Source organism: Bubalus bubalis, chromosome 6 (genome assembly GCF_019923935.1).
Source record: "Bubalus bubalis isolate 160015118507 breed Murrah chromosome 6, NDDB_SH_1, whole genome shotgun sequence".
In the NCBI taxonomy this organism is placed as follows: Eukaryota; Metazoa; Chordata; class Mammalia; order Artiodactyla; family Bovidae; genus Bubalus; species Bubalus bubalis.
Genome location: NC_059162.1, coordinates 26891032 through 26905672, shown reverse-complemented (window position 1 = coordinate 26905672; position 14641 = coordinate 26891032). Strand labels below are relative to the sequence as shown.

Sequence of the window (14641 nt, the reverse complement as noted above, 5' to 3'; positions counted from 1 at the left end):
CAACTTTCACATCCGTACATGACCACTGGAAAAACCATAGCCTTGACTAGACAGACCTTTGTTGGCAAAGTAATGTCTCTGCTTTTGAATATGCTGTCTAGGTTGGTCATAAGTTTCCTTCCAAGGAGTAAGCGTCTTTTAATTTCATGGTTGCAATTACCATCTGAAGTGATTTTGGAGGCCCAGAAAAATAAAGTCAGCCATTGTTTCCACTGTTTCACCATCTATTTGCCATGATGTTGGGGTCCTTTAATGGACCAGAACCTGGTGGTCCGGAGTCGACGATAAGAAAGTGAAAGAGAGCCAGATGGAGGGAGAGAGAGGGGAAGAAAGAAAGACAGACAGACACAGGGACCCAAGCCCTGATGCAGCAAAGGTGCTTTAATGATCTTTCTGTGAGTATATATAGGCTGTTGTACAAGAAATTTCTTTCGACAATGATAAAGATCAGAAAACCAAATGTATAGTAACCATTACCAAGGTAACAAGGGATTAATAATGGTCACAAGGTCAGGAGACAATCCATATCTCAAGAAAGGGGTTCGGGACTAAGCAGTTTTATCATAAAGAGAATGTTTACTGAAGGAGATTCAAGCCTGTCTCACGTAATGACCTCAGTCCTGGGAGCAGCTTGCTGTTCCACTAGTTTCTGACAACAGAAACTGATAGGGAACCGAGGATTTATGAGAAACAGCACATAGGAATCCTCCTGTTAAACATTCCCTGACAATTCCCCCTTATTTATTAGTAATATTTGTAAAAAGGGTTCTGACCATTAGAGTTTGTTTAGTTTTAACAATTTTTGCATGAAGGCAACGGTAGACAACAAATATAATTGTTAAGACAATCACCAAAATTACAGTTCCAGACCTGATGTTGTGAGTAATGCTTTGAAACCATCTGTGTGGGTCTAGCCCAGATAATTGATCAGCTAGTCGTTCAGCTAAAGTTTTCAAATTAGTGGAAGAGGGCAGATTTTTAGAAAACATTTCAAAGATTTCTTTTTTTAAAATAATTGTACATTCAGAGAGGCATTATCATGTATGTTTTGTAAATGAAATTTGATTTGTTCCCAGTTGTAGGCACTATTTTTGAATTGAATAGGAGTAACACAAAATTGAGTAGAATGCCAATCAGTTTAGCATCACCTGTTTTTGTACATCTATTAACTGATCTCCAACCCATTTGATGGATTGTTTTTAGTTGCTGTATTTCATCTTGAATATCCTCATCTATCTGAGCCTGAGTGGCCCACATAGTATGGGCATCTTTAGTCCAATTTTGAATAAAATTATGTGTTTGAATTGGGGTTTGCAAAGCAACACCACTGATAGCAACGGTGGTGCAAATAGCTATTAATCCCAAAATGCCAAAAACCAGCCATCAAATGAATCGTTTAGATCACCCGAGCAATTTAGCAAGTAACCGGGAAGCAAGCCCAGCCATGGGATCTTCTTCCCAGGGTCGTTGGAGATTTATTGGTAACCACAGACTATGTTGAGATCGAAGAATCAAAAGGGATTCATTTCTTAAGGAAATAGAAGAGTTAAGGGGGCAGTCCTAAGATGGCGGAGGAACAGGACGGGGAGACCACTTTCTCCCTCACAAATTTATCAAAAGAACATTTGAACACTGAGTAAATTCCACAGAACAACTTCTGAATGCCGGCAGAAGACATCAGGCACCCAGAAAAGCAGCCCATTGTCTCTGAAAGGAGGTAGGAAAAAATATAAAAGATAAAAAGAGAGACAAAAGAGGTAGGTATGGAGATCTGTCCTGGGAAGGGAGTCTTAAAGAAGAGAGAAGTTTCCAAACACCAGGAAATACTCTAACTGGTGAGTCTGTGGTGAGCTGTGGAACCTCAGAGGGCAACATAACCAGGAGGAAAAATAAATAATTAAAACCCACAGATTATGTGCCCAGTGGTAACTCCCAGCGGAGAAGCAGTGCAGACGCCTGCATCCACCACTAGCAAGCGGGAGCTAGGCAGGGAGGCATGGGCTGCATTGCTTAGAGCAAGGACCGGGCCTGAATGTCCCGAGGGCAATCTGAGGGAACTAACTTGAGATAGCAAACCAGACTGTGGGATAGCTACCACACGAAAACCAGCTCACAGAACAAAGGACTGACTAGAGCTAGCCGGCTGCAGACTGGCCCATCCTCCGCCCGAGACAGGCAGGCAAAGGCAGCCAGAGCCGGAAGGGGGCAATCATGGCCCCAGAGAGGCATTATCTACCAATCTGCAAGTAGGCTTCGTTGCTAACCAAGACTTCTTGGGATTCTGGACGGTCAACATCTGCCTGAGATGGTGCGCCGGTTGTACACCCAGAAAACCGAGCAGCAGGGATGGGGGAGGCGATAAGTCACAGATACCATGCTTGCCAAACACCTGGTCACCTGAGCTGCTCGGACCTGGGAAGGGCACAAAACACAGGCCCAACCAAGTCTGTGCCTCTGTGGAGTACCCGAACCTGAGCGGCTTAGACCTGGGAAGTGCATACAACCCAGGGCCGGCCTCAGACAGTTCCCCGCAGAGCAACCTAGAGCCTAAGCAGTGTAGACTGGGAAAGCACACACGCCGTGAGCAGGGGCAGACCCAGTGCAGCCGAGACACTGCAAGCACACACCAGTGATATTTGTTTGCAGCGTCCCTCCCTCCCCACAGCACGACTGAACAAGTGAGCCTAAAAAAGTGTCCACCACTGCCCCCTTGTGTCAGGACACTGAAGAGGCCAGCAAAAAGAAGAAGTGAGAACAGAGGGAACCACCTTGGAAGTGACAGGTGCAGCAGATCAAAACCATGTAGTTAGCAACGACTACAAGGAAGGGGCCTATAGATCTTGAGAAGTATAAGCCAGATCAAGGAACTATCTGACAGTGAAGTATAGATGGAGAAGTCTTGAGCCAAATGTAAGAATAAGACTGAAAGCCAGAGGCAGTAGGCTTAAGTCCAAATCCTGAGAACACCAGAGAACTCCTAACTCCGGGGAACATTAATGAATAGGAGCTCATCAAACGCCTCCATACCTACGCTGAAACCAAGCACCACCCAAGGGCCAACAAGTTCCAGAGCAAGACATACCACGTAAATTCTCCAGCAACACAGGAACATAGCCCTGAGCTTCAATATACAGGCTGCCCAAAGTCACTCCAAACCCATTGACATCTCATAACTCATTACTGGACACTTAATTGCACTCCAGAGAGAGAAATCCAGTTCCACCCACCAGAACACCGACAAACTCTTCCCTAACCAGGAAAACTTGACAAGCCACCTGTCCAACCCCACCCACAGTGAGGAAAACTCCACAATAAAGAGAACTCCACAAACTGCCAAATACGGAAAGGCCACCCCAAACACAGCAATATAAACAAGATGAAGAGGCAGAGAAATACCCAACAGGTAAAGGAACAGGATAAATGCCCACCAAACCAAACAAAAGAGGAAGAGATAGGGAATCTACCTGATAAAGAATTCTGAATAATGATAGTGAAAATGATGCAAAATCTTGAAAACAAAATGGAGTTACAGATAAATAGCCAGAGACAAGGATTGAGAAGATGCAAGAAAGGTTTAACAAGGACCTAGAAGAAATAAAAGAGTCAATATATAATGAATAAAGCAATAAATGAGATAAAAAACACTCTGGAGGGAACCAACACTAGAATAACAGAGGCAGAAGATAGGATAAGTGAGGTAGAAGATAGAATGGTAGAAATAAATGAAACAGGAAAAAGGAAAATTAATGAAAAGAAATGAGCACAATCTCAGAGACCTATGGGACAATGTTAAACGCCCCAACATTTGAGTCATAGGAGTCCCAGAAGAAGAAGACAAAAAGAAAGACTGTGAGAAAATACTTGAGGAGATAATAGTTGAAAACTTTCCTAAAATGGGGAAGGAAATAATCACCCAAGTCCAAGAAACCCAGAGAGTCCCAAACAGGATAAACCCAAGGTCAAACACCCCAAGACACATATTAATCAAATTGATAAAGATCAAACACAAAGAACAAATATTAAAAGCAGCAAGGGAAAAACAACAAATAACACACAAGGAGATTCCCATAAGGATAACAGCTGATCTTTCAATAGAAACTCTTCAGGCTAGAATGGCAGGACATACTTAAAGTGATGAAAGAAAATAACCTACAGCCCAAATTACTGTACCCAGCAAGGATCTCATTCAAATATGAAGGAGAAATCAAAAGCTTTACAGACAAGCAAAAGCTGAGAGAATTCAGCACCACCAAACCAGCTTTCCAACAAATGCTTAAGGATCTTCTCTAGACAGGAAACACAGAAAGGGTGTATAAACTCGAACCCAAAACAACAAAGTAAATGGCAACGGGATCATACTTATCAATAATTACCTTAAATGTAAATGGGTTGAATGCCCCAACCAAAAGACAAAGACTGGCTGAATGGATACAAAAACAAGACCCCTGTATATGTTGTCTACAAGAGACCCACCTCAAAACAAGGGACACATACAAACTGAAAGTGAAGGGCTGGAAAAAGATATTCCATGGAAATAGAGACCAAAAGAAAGCAGGAGTAGCAATACTCATATCAGATAAAATAGACTTTAAAACAAAGGCTGTGAAAAGAGACAAAGAAGGACACTACATAATGATCAAAGGATCAATCCAAGAAGATATAACAATTATCAATATATATGCACCCAACATAGGAGCACCACAATATGTTAGACAAATACTAACAAGTATGAAAGGGGAAATTAACAATAACACAGTAATAGTGGGAGACTTTAATACCCCACTCACACCTATGGATAGATCAACTAAACAGAAAATTAACAAGGAAACACAAACTTTAAATGATACAATAGACCAGTTAGACCTAATTGACATCTATAGGACATTTCACCCCAAAACAATGAATTTCACCTTTTTCTCAAGCGCACATGGAAACTTCTCCAGGATAGATCACATCCTGGGCCATAAAGCTAGCCTTGGTAAATTCAAAAAAATTGAAATCATTAAGTATCTTTTCTGACCACAATGCAGTAAGATTAGATCTCAATTGCAGGAGAAAAACTATTAAAAATTCCAATATATGGAGGCTGAACAACATGATGCTGAATAACCAACAAATCACAGAAAAAATCAAAAAAGAAATCAAAATATGCATAGAAACAAATGAAAATGAAAACACAACAACCCAAAACCTGTGGGACACTGTAAAAGCAGTGCTAAGGGGAAGGATCACAGCAATACAGGCATACCTCAAGAAACAAGAAAAAAGTCAAATAAATAACCTAACTCTACACCTAAAGCAACTAGAAAAGGAAGAAATGAAGAACCCCAGGGTTGGTAGAAGGAAAGAAATCTTAAAAATTAGGGCAGAAATAAATGCAAAAGAAACAAAAGACACCATAGCAAGAATCACCAAAGCTAAAAGCTGGTTCTTTGAGAGGATAAATAAAATAGACAAATCATTAGCCAGACTCATCAAGAAACAAAGGGAGAAAAATCAAATCAATAAAATTAGAAATGAAAATGGAGACATCACAACAGACAACACAGAAATACAAAGGATCATAAGAGACTACTATCAGCAATTATATGCCAATAAAATGGACAACTTGGAAGAAATGGACAATTTCTTAGAAAAGTACAACTTTCCAAAACTGGGCCAGGAAGAAATAGAAAATATTAACAGACCCATCACAAGCAAGGAAATTGAAACTATAATCAGAAGTCTTCTAGCAAACAAAAGCCCAGGTCCAGACAGCTTCATAGCTGAATTCTACCAAATTTAGAGAAGAGCTAACACCTATCCTATGTAAACTCTTCCAGAAAATTGCAGAGGAAGGTAAACTTCCAAACTCATTCTATGAGGCCACCATCACCCTAATACCAAAACCTGACAAAGATGCCACAAAAAAAGAAAACTACAGGCCAATATCACTGATGAACATAGGTGTAAAAATCCTTAACAAAATTCTAGCAATGAGAATCCAACAACACATTAAAAAGATCATACATCATGGCCAAGTGGGCTTTATCCCAGGGATGCAAGGATTCTTCAATATACGCAAATCAATCAATGTAATACATCACATTAACAAATTGAAAAATAAAAACCATATGATTATCTCAACAGATGCAGAGAAAGCCTTTGGCAAAATTCAATATCCATTTATGATAAAAACCCTCCAGAAAGCAGGAACAGAAGGAACATACCTCAACATAATAAAAGCTATATATGACAAACCCACAGCAAACATTATCCTCAATGGTGAAAAATTGAAAGCATTTCCCCTAAAGTCAGGAACAAGACAAGGGTGCCCACTCTCACCACTACTATTCAACATAGTTTTGGAAGTTTTGGCCACAGCAATCAGAGCAGAAAAAGAAATAAAAGGAATCCATATTGGAAAAGAAATAGTAAAACTCTCATTGTTTGCAGATGACATGATCCTCTACACAGAAAACCCTAAAGACTCCACAGAAAATTACTAGAGCTAATCAATGAATATAGTAAAGTTGCAGGATATAAAATTAACACACAGAAATCCCTTGCGTTCCTATACCCTAACAATGAGAGAACAGAAAGAGAAATTAAGGAAACAATTCCATTCACATTGCAACAAAAAGAATAAAATACTTAGGAATAAATCTACCTAAAGAAACAAAAGACTTATGTATAGAAAACTATAAAACACTGGTGAAAGAAATCAAAGAGGACACAAATAGATGGAGAAATATACCATGTTCATGGATCAGAAGAATCAATATAGTGAAAATGAGTATACTTCCCAAAGCAATCTACAGATTCAATGCAATCCCTATCAAGCTACCAACGGTATTTTTCACAGAGCTAGAACAAATAATTTCACAATTTGTAGGGAAATACAAAAAACCTCAAATAGCCAAAGCGATCTTGAGGAAGAAGAATAGAACTGGAGGAATCAACCTGACTGACTTCAGGCTCCACTACAAAGCCACAGTCATCAAGACAGTATGGTACTGGCACAAAGACAGAAATATAGATCAATGGAACAAAATAGAAAGGCCAGAGATAAACCCACGCACCTATGGACACCTAATCTTTGACAAAGGAGGCCAGAATATACAATGGAGAAAAGACAATCTCTTTAACAAATGATGCTGGGAAAACTGGTCAACCACTTGTAAAAGAATGAAACTAGGACACTTTCTAACACCATACACAAAAATAAACTCAAAATAGACTAAAGATCTAAATGTAAGACCAGAAACTATAAAACTCCTAGAGGAGAACATAGGCAAAACACTCTCCGACATATATCACAGCAGGATCCTCTATGACCCACCTCCCAGAATATTGGAAATAAAAGCAAAATAAACAAATGGGGCCTAATTAAACTTAAAAGCTTCTGCACAACAAAGGAAACTATAAGCAAGGTGAAAAGACAGCCTTCAGAATGGGAGAAAATAATAGCAAATGAAGCAACTGACAAAAAATTAATCTCAAAAATATACAAGCAACTCCTGCAGCTCAATTCCAGAAAAATAAATGACCCAATCAAAAAATGGGCCAAAGAACTAAACAGACATTTCTCCAAAGAAGACATACAGATGGCTGACAAACACATGAAAAGATGCTCAACCTCACTCATTATCAGAGAAATGCAAATCAAAACCACAATGAGGTACCATTTCACGCCAGTCAGAATGGCTGCTATCCAAAAGTCTACAAGCAATAAATGCTGGAGAGGGTGTGGAGAAAAGGGAACCCTCTTACACTGTTGGTGGGAATGCAAACTATGACAGCCACTATGGAGAACAGTATGAGATTCCTTTAAAAACTGGAAATAGAACTGCCATATGACCCAGCAATCCCACTTCTAGGCATAAGGAAACCAGAATTGAAAGAGACACATGTACCCCAGTGTTTATCGCAGCACTGTTTACAATAGCAAGGACATGGAAGCAACCCAGATGTCCATCAGCAGATGAATGAATAAGAAAGCTGTGGCACATATCCACAATGGAGTATTACTCAGCCATTAAAAAGAATACATTTGAATCAGTTCTAATGAGATGGATGGAACTGGAGCCTATTATACAGAGTGAAGTAAGCCAGAAAGAAAAACACCAATACAGTATCAGTTCAGTTCAGTTGCTCAGTCGTGTCCGACTCTTTGCGACCCCATGAAATGCAGCACGCCAGGCCTCCCTGTCCATCACCAACTCCCAGAGTTCACTCAAACTCATGTCCATCAAGTCGGTGATGCCATCCAGCCATCTCATCCTCTGTCGTCCCCTTCTCCTCCTGCCCCCAGTCCCTCCCAGCATCAGAGTCTTTTCCAATGAGTCAACTCTTCACATGAGGTGGCCAAAGTACTGGAGTTTCAGCTTTAGCATCAGTCCTTCCAAAGAATACCCAGGACTGATCTCCTTTAGAATGGACAGGTTGGATCTCCTTGCAGTCCAAGGGACTCTCAAGAGTCTTCTCCAACACCACAGTTCAAAAGCATCAATTCGGCACTCAGCTTTCTTTACAGTCCAACTCTCACATCCATACATGACCACTGGAAAAACCATAGCCTTGACTAGACGGACTTTTGTTGGCAAAGTAATGTCTCTGCTTTTCAATATGTTACCTAGGTTGGTCATAACTTTCCTTCCAAGGAGTAAGCGTGTTTTAATATCATGGCTGCAGTCACCATCTGCAGTGATTTTGGAGCCCCCCAAAATAAAGTCTACCACTGTTTCCACTGTTTCTCCATCTATTTGCCATGAAGTGATGGGACCAGATGCCATGATCTTATTTTTCTGAGTGTGGAGCTTTAAGCCAACTTTTTCACTCTCCTCTTTCACTTTCATCAAGAGGCTTTTGAGTTCCTCTTCACTTTCTGCCATAAGGGTGGTATCATCTGCATATCTGAGGTTATTGATATTTCTCCCGGCAATCTTGATTCCAGCTTGTGTTTCTTCCAGCCGAGCGTTTCTCAGGATGTACTCTGCATATAAGTTAAATAAGCAGGGTGACAATATACAGCCTTGATGTACTCCTTTTCCCATTTGGAGCCAGTCTGTTGTTCCATGTCCAGTTCGAACTGTTGCCTCCTGACCTGCATATAGGTTTTTCAAGAGGCAGGTAAGGTGGTCTGGTATTCCCATCTCTTTCAGAATAATGCATATATATGGAATTTAGAAAGATGGTAATGATAACCCTGTATGTGAGACAGCAAAAGAGACACAGATGTATAGAACAGTCTTTTGGACTCTGCAGGAGATGGCGAGGGTAGGATAATTTGGGAGAATGCCATTGAAACATGTATATTATCATATGTGAAATGAATCGCCAGTCCAGGTTCAATGCATGATACAGGATGCTTGGGGCTGGTACACTGGGATGACCCAGAGGGATAGTATGGGGAGGGAGGTGGGAGGGGGGTTCAGGATGGGGAACACATGTACACCTGTGCCGGATTCATGTCAATGTATGGCAAAACCAATATAATATTGTAAAGTAATTAGCCTCTAATTAAAATAAATTTATATTAAAAAAAGGAAGAGTTAAGACAAGTATATAATTTGCAATTTATATAAATTATAGAACATAAAGTCTTATTGAATTGTAAATTTCCTACAGCTAGAACAAAAGGAAGGGGAATACAAGCTTGTATGAAATATGATTGATTATAATGAAAGTAATAGTTTTTATGACTACGATTGGTCCCTGTGAAATGTCCAGTCCAAGTCCCAGGTTCCTCGGTGCTTGCAGCAAGTTTCCAGATGTCCCATTGTTTAGGCCCAATCTGTTTATCAAGGACAATTCGAGGACGAGGGAGGGGGGCATTCCATCATCAAGCCACCCAAGAAGTCCTCTGTCATGGTAATGTTCCATTGTAGTATTAGTAACCTTCTATGCTATTTGAGTAACAAAATCACACACAGTGCTATTAATATAATCTGAGCAGTTAGATAACCGTATACCATGGAGTCCCCAATCAACAATTGTATGATTAGCCATAAACATTAATTTTCCTGATTTGGCCTGACATTTGTCTCAATGAACAAGAATATATTTAAAGCTCTTATTAGTAAACCCTTTGCATACTGTTCTTTGTTGTTTCCCTAATTCTTTCCCTAAAGTTTCAGTAGTATAAACATGGTTCATGGACAAAGAAAGGGCAGTAAATAATCCAAGCAATGTGTGGAAGTTCTTTTTTGGAGGCAGGACGAAAGCCCAAGTTTGTCAATTAACATTAATACATAATTTTATTGGGCCCATGCATAAGGAAAGATTTCATAGCCTAGAAAAATGTTAATTAGTCTTCCTTCCTCCTCAGGATGAGAGGGCCCCTCCAAGCTCCAAGGAGGGGACATATGTGTTGAGTCATTAGTGGATACGATTAGTCCTATATCTGTCCATTCTGTAACCTACAATAAAAAGGGGGGTTAGGCCCCCCTATAAGCCCATTAAGTGTGATCAATCAAGTCAGCCTAAGTGGGGGAAGCAAAAGCAAGCAAAGCAAGCACAGCGAAGAAAAATATTCTCAGGATTCTGAGGCGTTCCCTGTTGAGAAATCAGATTTTCAGTTTGATTAGTAAGGGTTTTTATCTGTCCCCAAGTAGGGAGATCATAAAGTTGGTGATGTCGAGTGTGGTTTTTTGCAAATTTTTAAAGCTGCCATGGCTTGTATTGGAATTTCTTCTTCTGGGGTTTTTGTTGTTTCATCTCTAGTTTGAATGTTGGGGGCCCCCTTAGGTTGAATCTTCTGAAGAGGAAGCCATATGAGTTCGTTGGATCCATCTGGAGAAATAGAAGTATACCCTTTTCCCTGTAAGATTAGTTTCTTAGATTTCCATTGATTAATCCGTCTTGATACCAAATGGGCAAAGGAAGGGAGGTGTCCTTCAATGTCTCGAAATGTTTTTCTGCTTTTGTCAAAATATCTCCTTGCAGTAAGTTTAAAAAATTTAAAATAAAGCTATATTAACAACAGTTATGGAGAAGGCGATGGCACCCCACTCCAGTACTCCTGCCTGGAAAATCCCATGGATGGAGGAACCTAGTAGGCTGCAGTCCATGGGGTCACGAAGAGTCGGACACGACTGAGCGACTTCACTTTCACTTTTCACTTTCATGCACTGGAAAAGGAAATGGCAACCCACTCCAGTGTTCTTGCCTGGAGAATCCCAGGGACAGGGGAGCCTGGTGGGCTGCTGTCTATGGGGTCGCACAGAGTCTGACATGACTGCAGTTACTTAGCAGCAGTAGCAGCAGCAACAATAGTTATAGAAAAAAAGGAAAGCGATAATGATGAAAACATTTCTAGGAAATATTGTAGTACAAAAAAAATCATCTAGAGATCCGTTTGGGGACTGGTATTGTTTGTGGTTTTGAATTAATGGGTTGATTTCTTCCTCATTCAGTACATACATTTTTCTTGATATAAAAAGAAATGGGATCTGACTGTATTTTAAGTGGTTTGTGTTATTTGGGGCAAAGGATTAGGAGCAAACAGTCAAACATTTTTTCCTAAGTGAAATTACTGAAAAGCTGATGCAGAACAAGTTGACAAATTAAACGTTGCTCACATCCAAATACCTGACTTGTCCCTGGAAAAGAAATGCAGCCCAGTGGCTGTTGAATCTCTCTGTTCAGTGTGTTAAAGAAGATGATTGTATTTTCAAGACAGACTGGAAAAGAAGGTGAATATTTTGTATTTTTGATATTCTTAGGAACAAATAACTTACTTGGCAAATGGTGTCTTTTTTACGTTGTTTTTGTTTTGCATTGTAAAATAGGCAGTGAGGTTGATGTTATTTTAAGAATCTTACAGACTGGAAACAGAAATAAAGCTACATTAATGATAGTTATAGGCTTAAAGAATATACTGCATTAGAATCTAGTAAAGTCTGTTCTGGATAAGGGAGATAAAAGTGTTCCTGTGTATTTCTTATTTGATTTTTTACTTGCAGTTACAGTGTGTAATGTGTTTAATTATGTCTTCTGTTTGTGGATTACAAGGAATGTCTGTAATCTGTTTTAATAGAGAATGAATGTAAAAATTGTTTTAATTTGCTTAGAAATATAGGCAGGCCATTGTCTGTTTTTATAGAATTAGGTGTTCTCATTATCGCAAAGTAAGTTAATACGTGGGTTATAATATATTGTGTAGTTTCACCTCAGAGAGGTGTGGCCCATATAAAAGAAGCATTTGTATCAATCGAGACATGTAAGAAGGAAGAGGAAGAACGTTCAGGGCAATGAGTTACATCCATTTGCCACAAAATTTTCTTTCATTTGTCATAAAACTTCTGTATTTTTTTTAATTCATTTTATTTGCCATTTCTTATATCTTTTTATTAAAAGCATATATCTTTTCTTTAGCAACTATTAAGTGTCTTGTATGTTAGCATTTTATAGATTGGTGAATATATTTATTATATTATATTTTATAATATATATTTATATATATATTTATATTTATTAAGTCTAAAATCTCTTTAGTTTTTTAGTAATAAAAAATTTTTTGTAAGAGGAAGTTAGCGTTCAGTAATTCATGTTTTAAAATCTTACTTCATTTGGAAATGACCTAGCTATTTAATTAACTTTTACTATTTAGTTTAGTATAACTCCAGAAACTTAAGTTACCCCAATCCTAAGAGATTATTTTAGATGATTATAATAATAGATTATTCTATTAAAAATATAATTATTTTTAATAGTTTATCTAAAAGTTTTCATCTATGTATTTATATATATATAAAAAGAGTTACCTTTTTGTTGACAAATTTAGTTTACCTTAAACCTAGGCACAATAAAAGTATTATATAATGTTGATGACTTAAGACATGTCTTAAGTAGATTAGCAAATAATTATATTTAAATTATATTTATATTTAAATAAACATTGTATTTACTATTGAATATTTTTCAGTTCATGTGGACTTGAATTTAAATAGAGCTTATTAATTTCATATTATCTAAAAATAAAGACATATATTAAGACATAATTTTAGATAGACAGGCATAGTTTTCCGCTTGAAATTTAAAATATGTTTTTGTTTTTTTTTTTTTTTTTTTGAGTTCCACCAATTTGTTTATGGCTGGAGTCCTAGATGGAGTGGGCTGCGTATCCCAAGGACATGATAAGAGTTAACTTTAGGTTTTTTCTTAGGCCTGTTTTTGTTTCCCAGGCAGAATTGGAGTTCCAAAAAAGTATTTTAACAAGTTAACCTTTTCCTAACTGCACATGTAAGAAGAATCGGTTTTGCAATTTCAAAAAAGATTTTAACCAGTTTTCTCTGGAGTCTAAAGCAATCTTGTAAATCAGTAATAATAATGTGCCAATTTTGAGAAATAAGTAATAGGTAATGGGATCTCCGGTTGTAATGTATCCATAGGTTTCATAGATGCATTAACCTTTTTTAAGGTCTGTTAAGAGATGCCATTTGTTAGATTTTTTTTTAATAACAAAAAAAAGGCGAGTTCCAAGGAGAGCAAGATTCCTCAATATGTTTTAATTTAACTGTGTGTCTATAAGTTCTTTAGTAGCCTGTAATTTTTCTTTTGTAAGGGGCCATTGCTCTGCCCAAATAGGCTTGTCATTCTTCCAAGTTATTTTAATAATTGCTTTGTTTGTTAAATGAGCAGTGGTCCTTAGGAAAAATGTGGAATGTATATCTGAATTTGCCATAGCATAAGTAAGTCCCTTCCTATTAGATTAAGGGGTGCATCTATCACATAAGGTCTTAATGTTGCAGGCTGGCCTTTTGGTCCTTCATATGGGTAGATTTGAACATTTTGATAAATTTCTTGTACTTTGGTTTGAGAAATCCCTGCAGTTTGGCAAGAGATTTTTTTGTATAAGCCAGGATTTGGGCCATAAGTGTTTGGAAAAATAGTATTTCTGGATGTTGAGGGTTTGAGGGAAATGATAGAATTTGCCCCTTGTTTTTGTTGTAGGGGACCTGGGGGGTCCCCTGTTTGGGGGGTCCCCTGTTTGGAGTTTCCTGGAATAGGTTTTCCTTCAATATCAAATTTAGATTTATAATCTTTGGCCCAATGCATTCCTCTACAGCAGCGAGGGCAAATTCTTGGAGGTTTTTTACTAGCCTTCTTAGGGCAGTCCCTTTTTAAATGGTTTTTATCTCCACATGTAAAGCATCCTTCATTTCCCTTTTTAAAGATAGCAGCCATTGTCTTAGCTAGCATTTGCATCTTTTAAGTTTCTGATCCTAAATTGTGACAAGCCTTCAAATAATCATAATAGTCCCAGACTCACGAATTGGAGCGATAGCTCTTAAACATTCCTGATTTGCATTCTCATAAGCAAGTAATTTCTCTAGCTGTTTCTTGGTTTCTTCTCCGATTACAGTATGAGAAATAGCAGTTTCTAATCTAGCTAAAAAATTAGCATAACTTTCATTAGGTTCTAACAAAGGAGAGACTTTTGGAGTTGCGCCTGTTGGCAGAGGAGGAGCATTTGGAGCAGCCGGGGCAGGGCTAGTAAGAAAATTTTGAAATATTTTATGTTGTTCTAATTGGGCCTTTTGTAAAGTTTTATCACCTACTTGATATTCATGCAATAAGTGTTCAGTCTGTTGTCAAATATCGTGAGGGCTAGAATTACCTTGAAATGGCAGAATTACAGCTTTCATGAGAGCCCATA

General features: G+C 38.4%; 1 protein-coding gene across 4 annotated transcripts in view; it reads right to left on the bottom strand.

Annotated features, from left to right (window-relative positions):
* Positions 1-14641, bottom strand: part of IGSF3 (immunoglobulin superfamily member 3) — a 129030-nt gene that overhangs the window by 5241 nt on the left and 109148 nt on the right. The window lies entirely within an intron of this gene.